The sequence below is a fragment of the Prionailurus bengalensis genome, chromosome C1 (assembly GCF_016509475.1).
Source record: "Prionailurus bengalensis isolate Pbe53 chromosome C1, Fcat_Pben_1.1_paternal_pri, whole genome shotgun sequence".
Taxonomy (NCBI): Eukaryota; Metazoa; Chordata; class Mammalia; order Carnivora; family Felidae; genus Prionailurus; species Prionailurus bengalensis.
The window spans coordinates 146,993,270-146,999,288 of NC_057345.1; positions in this window are offsets into that span (position 1 = coordinate 146,993,270).

Genomic DNA, 6,019 nt, shown 5'->3' on the forward strand with positions numbered 1-6,019 from the left:
TCTGCCTCCCCCCCCCCCCATACTCTGTGTCTGTCTCTGTCTTTCAAAAATAAACATTAAAAAAAAAATTAAAGGAGAGTGGACAGATCAATGGTAATGGCGCACACCATGACTTGTATCCAGCATGTGGAAGGAGTAGATTAAGATGTAACGCAGAGCAGAGAACAAACTGAGGGCTGCTGGACGGGAGGGGCATCGGATGGGTTAAATGGGTGATGGCCATTAAGGAGGGCACTTGTTGGGATGAGCACTGGGGGTTATATGTAAGAGGTGAATCACTGGGTTCTACTTCTGAAGCCAAGACTACACTCTATGTTAACTAACTTGAATTTAAATTAAAAAAAAAAAAAAAAGAGCAAGAAAAGAGAAAAAAGATGCATCAAGGAGCAATATGGATGCTGTCCAAAACATGGTACCTAGTGAATAATATAAGGTACAAAATGAGATATGATAGTATAATTTGCATACCTTTAAAACGGTGAACTCAAAATGATACATGCTTTGTAAGGTCACATGTAAACAAAAAGATGTATGTTAAGCACAATACGGTGATGCCTTCTAGGGAGGCAAAGGGAAGAAGAGAGGGATGTGGGGGTAAGAGTGAATAAATAAAAGAACAAAGATATATGGCCCAGTGATAATAGTGTGTCATAAACAGAGAAGGATGATTAGCTCAATTTTAGACAAATGAGCTCCTCCAACTAAAAGTATGATGAAAACTAAAAAATAAAGCATATAAACTATGAAAATGCAAACAGCACCAAAAGGTATAAAATCAAAAGTTAAATTCTTCTTCCATTCTAGTATATTTTTCTTCCTCATTTCCTGAAATTAGTTCTTAAAGTTTTCAGCCATTAGTAATTTCTGGTTTAACCTTTCTCTGCTCCATTTCAACACAGGCAGATCTACCCTTTAATAATGACAGAGTCCTCCATGGTACAGAGACATAGCATAATTTAATCAATCACTTCTTGATGGACTATGTTTACTAGAATGTTTCTCATTTTCTCATTGATTTTTCAGAGTATTTGTATATTAACAAACCTTATTTGGATTTTCATTTTCTGAGCTCCAGAAATATTTCTAGTCCCTATCAAAATTTAGCCCTTAAATATTTATTATTTATGTTTTTTACTGTTATTCCTGCCTTCCTAATATGTTGTATTTGTGGTCAGAGAAACTTTCATGTAGTTGTTTTGTTAGCTTTTGTGATTGTGTTTCAGCCGTCCCTATCACAATATTGGATATAAAGGCAGGGTTCAGATATTCTTTTTAAAAAAGTTTTTATGTGTATTTATTTATTTTGGGGGAGAGAGAGAGAGAGAGTGAGCGAACACAAGCAGGGGAGGGGCAGAGAGAGGGGAGAGGGAGAATCCCAAGCAGGCCCTGCACTGTCAGTGCAGAGTCCAATGCAGGGTTCAATCCCGCAAACCACAAGATCCTGAACTGAAATCAAGAGCCAGATGCTTAACCAACTGAGCCACCTAGTGCCCCAGTGTCCAGATATTCTGATTGACGTTAGGAATTGTATATGCCAAGTAACCTATCAAGAATCATCAATATATGTGAATAGCAATCAAAATTTCTTTGATAGAAAACTCCAACCGAGGCCTGGAAATATTTAAAAACCATCTCTCTCTCTTTCTCTCTCCCTTCCCCCCACCCCCTTCTCTTTCTTATATCCTATAATAATAGCACCGAGCATACTACAAAATTGCAAAATTATTCCAATACTGTAATAGAAAACATGTAACTTTTGGTATAATTTATATATCAAATATTATGTGTTGAATTGTTTTCCTCAGAATTCATATGTGTAAGTACTAACCCCTGGGAGCTGTGAATGTGACTTGTTGTTTTTTTTTTTTTTAAATAGGGTCTTTGGAGGTGATTGGGATGAGGTCATGGGGGGGGGCCTAATTCCATAAGACTGGGTCCTTATAAAAAAGGGAGATTTGGACGCAGAAACAGACACACAGACACACACAGAAGACTATATAGAAGGCAGGGATGGGGCAATACTTCCACAAGCCAGGAACACTAAAGATTGCCAGCAAACCTCCAGAAGCTAGGAAAGAAGCGTAAAACAGACTCTCCCTCACAACCCTCATAAGGACCAATCCTACCAATACCGTGATCTTGGACTTACAGCCTCCAGAACTGTGAAACAATACATTTCTGTTGTTCAAGCCGTGCAATTTGTAGTACTTTGTTGCTGCAGTCCTAGCAAATGAAAACATCAGGTTATCAGGAAGACGAAACTCAGCAGTTAAAATTCTACAATATTAATTTTTTAACTTGGCAGAAACCAGTGTATTTGTTTATTAATAACAGTAACATCATTCTTAATGTGAATTCTTCTCTTAATAGGCTCCTATGATTTAAGTAACATAAAGCTAGACCAGACAGTAATCTGATGCCAGAAAGTCAAGAAACTATTCAACATGAATAGGAAGGAAAGAAAACTGAATTCCACAAATAAACTCTTCTACAAAGGTAACATCTTGGCTACCAGAGCTTTAATTTAAGGAAGCTTAGTAAAAGTATTTCAATCATTTAAGCAAATTCTAGTTCCCTAAAAAAATTACAATGTAGCTTCTTTAGGAAGACTTGTAGATGATAAAATAATTGACAACCACTTGTGTAAGAAGAACATTCTCTTCAGACAAGTTTTTAGAATTATTCCCAATCTAAATGTTTCTAGTGCTATTTTCATGATTATTTTAGGGATTAGACACATTAAATATAATTCGTGGACATGAAAGTTGCCAGAGATTGGCATAAAACTAGAGGTCACAAAACTTTAGGGAGAGAATGAAATGTTTTCGTTTTCACTTTCAATCATGTAAGTATCATTGCAAAATCTATACATTTGTTTTGTCAAATGCTGTGTTCATTAATCATCCTAGCTTTGCAGATTTTCTTATTTGCCCTTAAATGTACTGTGTTCTTTTATAAATGTAACTTGGGCCTCCACATGCCTCTTCTGCTGTGCATGTACAAGCACACACACTCACACAGACACATGCATTTACTTGTTTCCCCCGCAAATGGAAACATGAAGGAGAAATCTACAGTGATGTGTGAGAATGAGGCCATTGAATAAGACATCATTGAGTGTACATTTTTATATAGCTTTGTATTTCAAACCACTTAAATATAGTCAAATAATTATATTTAATAAGAAATAATGAAGAAAGCAAACCCTAAAATTTGAATGTAAACAGAAATCAGGGAGCCTAACCATATATAAAACATAGCCACACAAACACAAAAAAATGAACTCAAATAACATCTGAATACAGTACTTTATACATTCTTTGTGACATGTATTCTAAGGGGGAAAAAAATCTTGATTTTACATGGTAAATGTGTCACTAATACAGGTATCAATGAATTGATTCTGAAACTTTTTTATGTATTGTAAGATACATAAGTGCAAATATGTAAGTGTAAGATACATAAGTGCAAATGAGTAATATATTGATGTTTTGTGCTATTAAGTTTCTCACTTGGAGAGGGAGGTAAAAATATAGATTGGGGGAATATGAGAAAAACTCTCTTACTGAACTTGAACTGCAGATTATCACTAAAAACTCATGATAAAAAAAAAAAAGTTTTTCCCTTAGTTTTGTCAACAGAAAGGCATGAAAGCAATGGCAATCTAGTATGGATACCTCAATATCTTCTTTTTTTTCTTTAATTTTTTTTAACGTTTTACTTATTTTTGAGACAGAGAGAGACAGAGCATGAACAGGGGAGGGTCAGAGAGAGGGAGACACAGAATCTGAAACAGGCTCCAGGCTCTGAGCTGTCAGCACAGAGCCCGACACGGGGCGCAAACTCACGGACCGTGAGATCGTGACCTGGCTGAAGTCGGCTGCTTAACCGACTGCGCCACCCAGGCGCCCCCCTCAATACCTTCTTGATGCATCCTGGTATTGTGGGGATGGGGCTACAGGGGAGAAAGGCTCACCATGAAGAAGCATGTATGCTATTTTCCACCTTTTTCTAAGGACAATAATGTATGCAATTGTAAGGAGAAGACTGTGTGAAAGAAGGGATTATGGGACAGATGTGGTGTGGGGGGAAGCACACCCTCTTGTCATTTACCAGCTATGTGAGCCAGAGTAGATTACTTAATCTTTCTACCTTGGTTTTAAAATCTATTAAATAGGTATAACAGTAGTTCTGACCTCACTGGGTTGTTGGGAGACAAAGATGAATTAATTATCAGTAGAGGCAATTTTTAATTTTGAGTTTTTTTCTTATCTGTATTTAAAAAAAATCTACATATATTCATTTTATAATAAATAAAAACAATACAAGTTATTTTTAAAAACATACTCATCTGAATATCTTTAACTTAGTGTCTAATTATCAGTCATTAGTTTGAAATTCATGGAGACAGGTCTCAAGATCAGAATCAGGCTGGGTGCTTTCTGAGAGCATTTCCCTTGATGAGTTTAGCATGATTCAGGGTCTGGTCCTCAATTTTATGAGCTCAGAAACTTTGTTTGTTTGTACATAAGAATAAAACCGTCACTCTGAGACGGATACACTTTAAACAGAACAACAATGATTTGGTTTCAATTCAAACTACACTGTTCTCTTTCATCAATGTTATTATGTATTCATGAACAGAACATTTTCTTCTTATCCTCAAAATGTAAGGGGAGTCAGGCTATAATCTGATGGATGTTGGTAAGTGTGGAGTTAGAGTATGAGGTACTGATCTTAAAATCAAATGCTTAATGGCATCAGTTTATAAAATACCTAATGTTTCCATTTTCACTATGTATATATCATTCTATTACAGAAATTGAATAGGATCCATGGGCCATGCCTTCCTCTTCCTTGGATGAGTGGCACGCAGCTGAAATGTGCCTCTCTATTCCAAAGCAAGTGTTTCCAGCTCCTTTCCGGAGACACATTTTTTTCTTTTTAATTGATGTATTACTAGCATCGATATAGGTACTGTTGATTATAGCTCTTCTGCTCCTTGTGTAGGAGATCATTCTTGCTGCCTGTAACACAAGCCTCTTATTAAAACCCATTGGATGGCCAGGCTGTTGTTTCTAGTTTACATTGGAACATATCATGTGTGCTCAATAATGTGAAGGGGCAAACAAAACCTCCCTGGCCGGGGTGAATTCTCTTCCAAAACTAGAGAGTCACAAGCAGAGAATCCTACCAGTGTAGGAGATCATAGAAAGGTCTAATTTCCTGCTGTTCAAATCAGCCCACCCAGAGCCCACCCTGCTGGTGCTGGCACTCCATGGGCTGTCTGCTCCCAAATTGTGGCTTGTGTGTGTATATTCTGTTGTTCCCTCTTCCCTGTGGCCCCTAGAATTGTTCTTAGAAATTATTCCCAACTTCCTTGCTTCCTGGTACACCTTCTTTGGGAGTATTTATTTCCTTTAGCCCAGGCTAAAGGAAATACTCCCTAGGCTCAGTTCAGCTCAGTTTCTGAGGCCCTAGAGTGGAGGCTATTGGCATGGAGAACAGGACTAAGGCAATGTTTTATATAACTTTGTGCCCCCTTGATATTTTGCAAAGTTAGTTTCTCTAAGTATGTGTGGATCTAATGGACAAATTCATCTTTTGAGTTGTTTGCAAATGCCTTGAGCTTTTTATATCCAGGATGGTGTTGTCCTACCAGTGAAGATGTAAAGCTAAGATCTCAATAGAAACTGGTTTAACTTTGGTTGGACACTAAGAACCTGTAACATGTTTGCCTTTATTTTTTATTTGCACTCATTTACTGCAAGGGGTAGTACTGCAAAGTCATAGACCATTTGACTTTGTTTTGCTCCTTAGCATTCATGACCATCTTATCTTGAGTTTATGCTTAAAAGGTTAATATTGCTATTGGTTACTTAGAGACCTCTTTGCTCTTCCCCTTTCCCTATTATATAAACACAATATTTACCCAAAAAGGATATGACTCTGGTTGAAGGAATATTGCATTTGGTCAATTAACTGAATGTCTAACAGACAAATTATTTCCAATTTAATG